Source organism: Diuraphis noxia, unplaced genomic scaffold (genome assembly GCF_037042655.1).
Source record: "Diuraphis noxia isolate RWA-SAM2 unplaced genomic scaffold, SU_Dnox_SAM2 contig0001, whole genome shotgun sequence".
NCBI classification, from domain to species: Eukaryota; Metazoa; Arthropoda; class Insecta; order Hemiptera; family Aphididae; genus Diuraphis; species Diuraphis noxia.
Window position 1 is genome coordinate 98,026,065 of NW_028301711.1, and position 11,778 is coordinate 98,037,842.

Below are 11,778 nucleotides of genomic sequence, written 5' to 3' on the forward strand. Positions count from 1 at the left end.
ATAAATAAATTATACGTAGTCACATGTAAACAAGTCAGGAAATTTATGTCGATTCATAATAAAATCGGTTTAAATTAAGAACGACTTAACTTGTATCATGTAAACGTAATAACGATGATAAACATGATAATAACAGAACAATAAAAATAATAATACGTGTTTGCTCTCGTGAGTCGTGGCCTAGCGCTAACCGTTGTACATAATTTGAAATCGGTGTTATCAAAAAGCTATTAAACAGTATTAAATCGTGTATGATCGAGAGTGAGAGTGGGAGAAATGAGGCTTGGCCCGTCCCGCGATGTGAGAAAACAGTATAATATTCTATTTTGAAAAGTGTCAAAACTCAGAGTTTACTGTTTCGTCAGCTGGCATGAAACTGTAGCAGCTGTATAATACGTAGCGAGCTGTATTATCTCACTGTCACTGCGTCCACTCGCGCGAACACGTTAATGATTCTGGATAGTGTATACACGGCGGCGATAGGTCAGGCAGTAGTAGGCGGCTCAGTCGTCGTGCGCCATACCGGTTTATTCTTAACATGAACGCAGTATAGTATAAAGACGTCTATGCATCAAACTAACATAAGGCGTTTTAATTGCTGATACGCAATATTATAATACATATAATATTAATATTATTAGAAACGACTGTTGATTATAAATTATAAAACACAAATATAATACAACGCGCAGAGTTAAAAATATCTTAGATATAGATATAGATATCTTAGATACCTAGTTAGATACTATGAGCGCAAATGCGCAATGCGCAAATTACTATAATATATAATATACTAGGTACCCAAAATAGAGATTGAAAAATGCTATTTAGTATAATCTTACTACCTTTTAACAGTGGATAGCAGTGCTCGAAAAGTCGAAAATCAAAATGGACAATTTTACGAACCAGAACGCTCATAAAAAATATGCGGATATTATTAATTTTAAAATTTTTAATTATTTTATTGTTTACTTGGTAGTATTGTAGTAAATTGGGTATTTTTACATTTTATTGCCTTTTATTGTGGTCATGGTTTTAATTGCAAAGGGACAAGGGTTTACTTGCATTTTCGATCATATAACGTTGTTCTTGCGATAAGACGAAGACATGACACGCTATTAGTGATATCTGGCGTCTGCATAAAGCAGTTGAAGCCTCTATAGGACTTCTATAAAAATATAACTTCTATATTAGGTATATTATTTTTTGTCGAAAGGATACTGTCAAAAGTGTCTTACCAAATGGAAATTTGTTCAATATTTTTTATGAACCAGAATAACGGACGCGAAACCTAGTATTATATATGAACACTTTTCGAGTCTATTTAATTTGAGCACAGCTGTAGTTGTGGAGTGTGAGTGCAAATTATTATCGACCAAATATATTTATAAATTAAATAAACTGCAGTCTTATTGCAATTATTATTATAACTCCCTACTAAAAATTTGTATTATTAATAAACAGCAAAGTATAAATAGTATTTTAGAAATAGTACGTATTATACAATTAAAAATTCAATGTTATTTAATATTTTCGGAAAATTACAATTAAAATAATATAAATTTAACTAACTGGAAACATATAGAAAGTATTCTCAAAATAATGTTACTTTACGTTGATAATTAAATTGCATTATAATATTAAGGCATACTTCCAAATTGAATATTACAAAAAAAACAAAATCGTGATAGTATGAAAATGTTTAAAAAATAATATAACTATTTTAAACTTTATAAAACATTTTAATACGATTAAAATGATAATATTTGAAATGTAGTCTAGTTTCAATGTTATTGAAACTTCAATGTTGAGAAATTGCTATCTGGGACCATCCCCACACTTTTTGAATAATTTATTTTCTACCATTTGTCCTATTGAATTTTCGTCAATTAGGCTTTGTTATCTTAGACCTTGATCTATATAGTCATATCCTAAGGAGGATTGCCTAGCGATGTTTTTTTTGGGCAGCTTGTGTGTTTGTAAGACGTTCACTATTTCATGACTATAAATTCCTTCACCCATTCAATTTTCTGGACTTTTATAGGAGTAGTATGAAAAAGACTGTTCAGAAGGTGTATCCCCTTATCCGCTGATTTTAGCTGATCCTCGTCCCCTGAGCCGCTGATCCTTGCTGATCATTGCCGAGCCCACCAACCGATCGAGTACGTGCGTGATGTAAATTTTACCCCTCCCTTCCCGATGCTGGCTGCTTAAATTTATTGGTTGTAGAGTCGCCATCGTCGCCAGGCGAATAGCTGGCCGACAACAATGAACCATTCGGCGACGTTGGTGACTAAAATTAAAAAAAAAAAATATTAAATATTTTTTACATATGTTTTAATATAATTATGTTTTACCTCATATATGTTTTGAGTCTGTCGATTTAATATAGATTCAGCTAACTGTACATCTGTATCTGATTGGTAAAGTTTGGAACGGACTTGACGACTTGATTGTCTTGTATATTTTTAATGAAAATTACCAACTGATCCAAATTTTTCGATAATTTATGTCGATTACATTTATTATCTACGTACGTAGCGATCTCTTTATACTGTTTTATAACTGACGGCGCGGTGAGTACTTCTTTCCGAACTAAGGTCTCGACGATGGAACACTCGAGGTATTGCAATTGAATAAGGTCCACCCGATTCAATCATATTCTACATCCTTCTCGGTATTTTGTTTCTATCACTAACACATTTTCTCCGCTGTATACCATACTCGATAGTTTTAATATTTCTTCTTCATAAAATATTACTCGTTTATACTTTTGTGGTGTGTCTAATATAAAGGACATGATATGACCCATATACGAGAATATTATATTCAAATAATCAGGAGTAACTTGTATGTAACGTAAATATTATTGCAATTATGAAATTCGAAGATGGATCAATACCGATATGTATAAACTTACGGGCCGCAAAGTCCAGTGTGAAGCTTGTGGATTCAATGAGTTCAGTCGGAGGTGCTGGTGGCACATAAGTGTAGACCTTCTTCTTGCATAATGCTACGTTGGCTTCAGTTGAACCATCCATGTTTTTAAATTCGTATAGTATTAAAATAATAAGCACTTGAAAAGACTTGTAAAAATAAGTAAATATATTTAAAGACTTAGATAATCGTGGAGGAGAACTATAAGTGTGTAAGACTGAAGACAGACTGATTGAATGTCGACTCATACAGTACCAAATGTGTACCAATTTTAGACAATATCTGGTGGGTGAAACGATATTAGGGAGGATGCATTCCTCAATGACATAGGATGAGATATGCAATAACAACATATTATGCTCTTGTGAGTCATAATTTAAGGTTTAAATGTATACAATGGGCTTTGTCCATATCAGTTTCTATAAAAGTCATACTATAGAACGTGTTGATGACAAGCATTTGGGGATTAAAATTTACAAAGAGTTTACAACATGGCACTCGGTTATCAAAAAGGGAGGGGTAAAATGTACATCGCGCACGTACGCGATCGGGCGGCAAGCTCAGGTGACGAGGATCAGCGGGTCAGGGGATACGCCTTCTGAACTTCGCATAAGCGAATTTTGATAGGCTAAGATAGTTTTTGTATTAGCATTTTTCTTTCCAGCTCACATTGTTTTGTGAGAAGGTTAGCATATAGTGTTTTCATTGTTGTTTTTAGAAAGTTTTCAATATTAACAAATTTTCTCTTAGAAAAATCCTCCTTCTACTACTTGTGGATCGTCAAATGCTGAGCATCTGGTAATAAGATAATCTACAGATATAAGACAAGATCTGTAAAATATTGTTCTGATTTCGGCCCTTTGTAATAGTTTAATTCTTGGTAATTGTTTAGAATGTGATAGGGGTGGTTGTTCGCAATAGTCCATTTGTAGACTATTAAATGATGTGATGTTGAGCTTTGGTCCTGAGCAATTATATGCTAAAACCTATTAGTGTTTGTAGTAGCCATGAAATTGATCAGGATTATTGACAAGTATGTTGCTTTGTTCATTCTTGGTTATTAGATTATTACATATAGAAATTAATAATTTTTTGTAAATTGGTGTTGTGTTTTTTTTTTGTTTGGTTTTGTATGTTTTTTTTACAAGTAGGGATTTGAGTACTATGATTCTCCATTTGTGTAAAAATGTTCCCCTGAAGTCTCAGATTTGATTGTAAACAATAATGGATAGTTGATTTTTGTTCTAAAAAGTTATATTTTTGGATACTTAATGTTTTATATTGTTTTTTTTTTGTTTTTTAAGTCTTTGCTCATTTTTATTTCAAAATGATTTAAATCTTCATCTAGATTCTAGACTATCGGCCGTTTTGTGTGCCTCTAATAATTCATTTAATAAATAAAGTTCGGTAGAGCCCATTTTATCTGTTAGTAATTTTTTGTATTTATTAGTATTTAAATATTTTTGTTATTCAGTTAAGAAATTTTTGTGTGTGGCATTTGTGATATATATATATATTTTAAATGGTTTATTAATGGGTTAGTTGATAAGCTATATGATGTTAGTAGTGTGTGTGTGCTGTGTGTATTTTTTTGTTATTTTTTAATATGTTATTGTTTATTTCGAATCTTCGGTCTATGAATTTGTTCTCAATCCTTTTTTTTGTATTATTTATCATTCTTATTCTTCCTTTAGTCACGCTTAATTCATGTTCTACTATTACGTTGTGTCTCTGTATATATTTGATCTGATGTATTTTTTTTATGTGTTCTCTTGTTTTCTTCAATCCTTTACTCATTATTCGTTGGTGGTAGTTATATTCATTTGCTAAATTGTCTTTACAATCTATTGTTAAAGAATAATTTTTAATAGAATTTTTGTATAATTTGTTATTTTGTTATATTATAGCAATTATGTAATATTAGGTTGCCTGGTAGGTATCTAGTTAAACAGCAAACACGCCTTGTTAGTGAAATATTAAAATCATACAGAACATACAGAACATAAAAAAAAACCATTCCCAAAACATTTTGTTGAATTTCAGCAACATGATTTTTGCATTGTGTTTATTATCTCTTTTTTTTCGATAAAATAGCTCCACCAACACCAAATACAAGCTGAAAAGTATTTGATTTTCAAATACAAATACGTCCAAGACAGTATTTAAAATATTTTCCAAATACTTATACCAAAAAGGACGCTCGATGTTTCATAGTGATAAAAACAAGTTGTGTGTGAGATATATACTTAATTTTAATTTTATTTTAAAGAATGTTATATGGCAATTATTTATGGAATATAACATCGTTCAAATGCTCGCCTCGGCTTTGCTTGGTGGCACGTATTCGGGTGGTCCAATTTTCTATCACTTTGTTGCATAAATCTGGTTGAATTTGCTTGATGGTGTTGATTATGTTGACTTTGAGGGCATCAATTGTTTGTGGTTTATTTGCATAGACCTGCGATTTAAGATAGCCCCAAAGAAAAAAAGTCTAATGGCGTTAAATCGCACGATCTCGGAGGTCAGTTTATGTCACCGTTGCGTGATATCACCATGCCCTCAAATCGTTCACACAGAATGTCCATCGTTGCACGCGCTGTGTGACACGTTGCACCATCCTGCTGGAACCACATGTCCTCAGTATCCATATCATCGAGCTTAGGCCAAAAAAAGTTGTTGATCATTGATCTGTAGCGCTCATCGTTGATGGTTATGGCAATGCCTGTTTTGTTTTGGAAGAAGTACGGACCAATGATTCCGCCAGACCAAAATCCGCACCAAACAGTGACCTTTTCGGGATGCATTTTGTTTTGGTGTGTCTTGTGTGGATTGGTATCATCCCAAATCCAACAATTTTGTTTGTTAACGTATCCATTCATCCAAAAATGGGCCTCGTCACTAAAGATTATTTTTTTTAGCGAAGTTTGGATCAACTGCTAACTGCCCCAGAACCCAATCAGCGAATACACGACGTTGTGGATGGTCGTTTACCTTGAGTGCTTGTGTTGGATTTTATACGGGTGCAGACCCAAGTCTCGACGCAAAATTCGCCAAGTTGAAGTCACAGAAAGACCAAGTTCTTGTGAACGACGAGGAATTGACTGTCTTAGGTTTTTCCGTACACTATCACGCACAGCAGCGATGTTCTCAATGGATCTTGAATTTCGTTGATGTATGGGTGTTGGCTGATAATCAGGGTTCGGGACTTATAGCATTTGCATATCCATCATAGGTGATGTAAAACATAGCAGAGTGATCTACAAATACGTTTTGTAGTACAGAGAATTAAAATATGAAATTTTATTTTGCATATTTTTGCATATTTTGGGGTTTTTTTTGCATATTTTAAAGGTTTTTGCATATTTTTTGCTTATTCGACGATTTGTAATGATTGGTGGTTAATATAATTGTTCAAAATGTATTAATTAAAATGTTGAACGATTAATTGCGAAAATTTGTTTTGTAGTAATACTATTTGTGTAGCTATCTGTCACAAAAATGTAGTACGTGCACTTGATTTATAAATACCTACTCAACAAATCGAAAACCATGTAGTTATCTGAGTTATGGTTAATTGAAAAACGTCTGATATGTGTACTTATCTACAGGCTACATTCGTATCGCTCGGCAAGTGATTAAAATAATCTAATTTATTGAGAGATCGATAAACTGCACCGGTACACCAGTACAATTACCTATTAGTTCGTTGTTTGTCATCGTGAGTTCGAGTTCGATTTATTGTGTGTCTGTGCGTTTCATAGCTTTAGTAAAATAATGCCAAAAGAAAAACAATCAGTATGTGGTCGTTTAAGAAGCTATGTAACAGAATTTGGTTCTGAAACTTTTTCGATAGTCGTGAACAGTTTATTTTGTAAAGTGTGTGAAATTCGAATAAGTTCAGAGAAAAAATTTAATGTTAGCCAACATATTAGTACTGTTAAACACCAAAAAGCTCTCAAACGACAAAAAGCCCAGGAACAGAAAAAAAAACAAACACTATTGACCAGTTTGCCAACAAAGTCAGAATTCAATAGCGATTTATGCGAAGCTTTAATGGCGGCAAATATTCCTTTGAATAAACTTTCAAACAGTAAATTTCGAGAAGTTTTAGAAAAATATACAGTTAAAAATATACCATTTGAATCCACTCTGCGTAAGGGATATATTGATGATGTGTACAATAAAACTGTTGAGAATATTAAAACTGAGATAGGTGAAAATAAAATTTGGGTCTCTATTGATGAGACGTGTGATGTCGAAGGACGTTTCATAGCAAACGTCGTGTAGGAGAGAACTAATCATACAACAATTTGCAAACTATTTGATAAGGCAATGGGAATCTTATGGTCTGGAAGTATCAATTACGACAATGTTTTGTTATTTTTAACAGACGCCGCACCATACATGGTAAAAGCTGGATCTGTTTTAAAAAGTTTTTATACAAGAATGGTTCATACTACATGTGTTGCTCACGGGATTCATCGTGTAGCCGAGGAAATTCGAGGACAATTTGATGAGGTAGATAACTTAATATCAAATGTAAAAAGTTTTTTAGAAAAGCCCCTTCTAGAATTTTATTATTTAAAACTGAAGCACCTGGAATTAAATTGCCACCAGAACCCATAATAACTCGTTGGGGAACATGGTTAGATGCCGCAATTTACTATTGCGAAAATTTTGAAACGATTGTTCGCATTATACATTTATTAGACGAAAATGATGCAGTTAGTATTCAAAAGACAAAACTATGGATATAACTTGGCTTTTATCAAATCCAATTTTGAAGTGTTAACTGTAGCTATAAAACAACTACAGACACAATATGTTCCATTAACAGATTTGCTAAAACTTATAGAGGATATTGAATCGAAGTTATGTAATTTACACGGACCATAATATGGAATTGAGGTGTCAAAAAAACTTGATCAAGTATTAATAAAAAACAAGGGTTTGAATAGTTTAAAACAAATATGTAAAATTATCACCGGAGGAGAGTCTATGGATCTTCGTTCAATAGCAGAAGATCTAACATGTAATAATCTGTCATTTTTCAAGTATGCTCCCATTACTTCCGTCGACGCGGAACGTTCATTTTCGGCATATAAGTGTATTCTAGCCGATAATAGAAGAGCCTTCCAGTTCGAAAATGTTCGAAAACATCTAATAGTTCAATGCAATCACAAAGGCACTAAGATTTAAATTACAAATTTTTTTATTTTTTTATTTTTTTAAATATAAAAAAATTAATATATTATATATACCTATTTATATATATAACATATTATATCAAATAAATCTTTTTTGTTAATGATTTTTAATTTTTTTTTTAAATTTTTTAGTGCATATTTTTAAGTTTATTGGGTCATATATAAGCGCATATTTTAGTGCTTTTTAGAGCTATAAGTCCCGAACCCTGTTGATAATTTATTGAACCAGTTGACTCGAATTTGGCTACCAAACGTCGAATAGTCGACTCAGCAGGACGGTTGTGTCGAGGATAAAAATCGCGTAATGCTCGGAAAGTTTCTCTAACAGAGCACTGATTTTGGTAATAAAATTTAATTATACGCACACGTTGTTCTACGCCATAACCGTTCATGGTGATTTGCCATACGGTACTGAACAATTCACAATAATTATGCAGATAAGGCTTTAACCCTTTCGATCACGCTTTTATAGTTTTTATGGTAAAATTATGAAAACAGGTATGCATGCTATTTTAAATTTTTGAAAATTTTTGGTACTATTCCTGTGGTGATATCATTATTATTTTAGAAAGTAGAAAGTGTCCCAAATATAGGACATTGTGATTCAACGTTGAATTAAAAAAAGATAAAATTATATTTCTAAAACAATCTTTTTATTCCTTCAATAAATGACAAATATTAATTAGATATAACAAAATAAAAAAAATGGCTGTTATAAAATTATAAATGAAAAAATCAACACAAATACAAAATAATTATCACATTTTTGTATGAAAATCTAAAATAATAAAATTAATGAAACAATTTTCATAGTTGATAAAAATAAAATTAAAATTCTTCAAAACAAAATAAAAAAATTAGCTTATTTATAATTATAAAATTATAAATGAAAAAATCATATAAAATATAATATTTAACAATTTTCATAGGTAGTTGATAAAAACAAAATTAAAATTCTTCAAAACAAAATAAAAAAATAGCTTATTTATAATTATAAAATTATAAATGAAAAAATCATATAAAAGTATAATATATTATAATAATTATCATATTTTTGAATGAAAGTCTATAAAACAATTGCGACCTCTCATAAAACATAAATGAACATTACATTTAGAACATAAGACACTACTTTTTTGTTTGCAAAATAAATATTTACACCTAGATGTGTTAGGTTTCTCGTCAAAAACTGGAAAATGATCAATTTTATCCCAACGCATTTCTTCAACAGGTACTGACTCAGGTCTATATAAACGTTTTGGTTGAAGCTGATTTGGTGCCTGTTTAGATGGCCTGCCCCTCTTTTTTTGAGATGAATAAGTTTTATTGGATAGTATTAAAGCTTCTCCAACATGTTGTCTAAAATGTAAAAGATCTAATATTTTTGTTTTTTTTACCTGTAGTATTTCACAATCTTTTTTATACTCCAGCCAACTGTTTGCAAGTGCCATATCAATACAGTGTGTCATTATTCTTAGGGTCCACTTTTTACTTTTTATAAAAGTCCTATAAATTTTCAAAAGAAAATCCAGCTTATCAACACCTCCCATATTTTTGTTATACTTTTGAATTATTTCTGGGCGTTTGACATCAATATATAATTTATTTTTTTTATCCCATCTACGGCATATATCTTGGTTTCCTATACTGACATAATTTGATCCAAGTGTTACTGGCTTATTGTCATACCATTTTGTAATAATAAGATTACCATTATCACTTAGCACCTCTTGAGAAAAACCTCTAGGTTTTTTTTTCATATCCTTGTCAGATAATAATGGTGGATTCCCAAACCTATTAATTCTTATGGTACCTACTGCATATATTTGTCTGTTTTTTAACCATTGAAACAATGCATAAGTACTAAAAAAGTTATCAAAGTATAGTTGATGATTGGGTTCAGTAATTCGTTCAGATAACTGCATCACTGTACCTGCACAGATACCAAATGCTTTATACTCTTCTCTATACTCGGTTGTTACTCCTTGGTACACAATAAAATCATATAAGATTCCACTACTGCCACAAAGGCAATATACTTTTATACCCCAAGATTCTGGTTTATCTTTCATGTATTGTTTTATACTTATAGTTCCTTTAAATGGTATAATTTGCTCATCGACACACAATGATAGTTCTAAAGGTAATTCCCTACATCGTTCTCTTATAGCATTTAGTAAAGGTCGAACTTTCCAACAACGGTCATTTGAATTTCTTGGTGCATTGTTATCCACCACATGAAAATTTTGACGCAGCTTGAAAAACCTATTGACATTCATATTGTTTTTGATGAGTGAAATTCCTAATGTTGAGTCCCAGTACATTCTCACACGAGGAAATTGAAGATTACCCATGACAATTAAAATTCCAAAAAAAGTTTTCATTTCATCTACATTTGTTTCAGGAAAATTGTGAACACCGTTATCATATACATACTGCATTGTCATTTCAACCATTAGTTCAAACATTTCATTTTTTATATATTTAAAAAAATATTCAGAAGGAAGTGGCAAACTTTCAATATCATTTAGAGGTGGTATATACCAGTCAATATTAGGTGTAATGTATGTAGCATTTCTTTTCCATTTTAAATTTTTTACTGGTTCATATACTTCAGCTTCATCTTGATTAGAATTATCATTTTCTTCAATAATATCTGTTTGCTGCACATCAATATTTTCACCAAACAAATATTCATTGACTGTACAATTAAATATATAAAATAATTAGGTAGGTAAATATAATTATGAACATGTTATTTTTTATAATATTTTATTGTATAACTTACATTGATTATCTGTGAAGTTCATTAATTCATCCAACTGATCTATATCAATTTCATTATTTGGATTTACACTTTCTAAATCATTTTTATCTTCTTGAAAAGTATTACCATAAACTATTTATAATGCAAAGCATTAAAACATAAAATATTTATTTATTTATATTGTTACATTTCTTTACATACCTTTGGATATTAAATCTTGAACATTTTCGTCTTCATCATCACTTGAAATTCCATCAAAGTCTGATAAATCGCAGTCTAGTATATCAAGAATTGATTGGGTATTTAATTTATTTGCCATTTTAAATAGGCACAATTAGTTATTTTAATTTGTAAAAAGTATATTATTTATTATTCATAAAATTAGAAAAAAAAAATTATCATCATGACAACACATTTTAAAATAAGTAATGTAGGATATAATGTGGTAGACCACTGCCACAGTAATAACGAAATGATAACACCTTCTATAAATATAACATGTCGCGCCGTCGCGTCACAGTGTCCTGGATACGGTACACATATTTGTGTGCATACTACACACTAACGGAAAATAATTTGGCCATGTTTAAGCATAATAACAGCTGATCACACGTTTTTATATTGGAAAATATTTTTTCTGCCATGATAAATATGAATTATCAATAATAAATACCGCGAAACAGTTGCCATGTCAAGTAATAATTGTTATCACCAAATGTCGATATTAATTTCGTGTATAAAGTAACTTATCAACTGTTATATGAGTAATTGTTTAATAGTAGTAGAAACTAGAAACACAAAGCAATCAAATTAATGTTGGTACGTTATCATACGAAAAAAATTAATATGGTTTTTAACTGGCTAAAC

The 11,778-nt window shown here is 31.0% G+C and overlaps 3 pseudogenes; 1 reads left to right on the forward strand and 2 right to left on the reverse strand.

The window, feature by feature from the left end:
- Positions 1-11,778, reverse strand: part of LOC149062623 (uncharacterized) — a 512,259-nt pseudogene that overhangs the window by 460,308 nt on the left and 40,173 nt on the right.
- Positions 2,183-3,041, reverse strand: LOC149062646 (uncharacterized; annotated as a pseudogene).
- Positions 6,371-8,136, forward strand: LOC149062647 (uncharacterized; annotated as a pseudogene).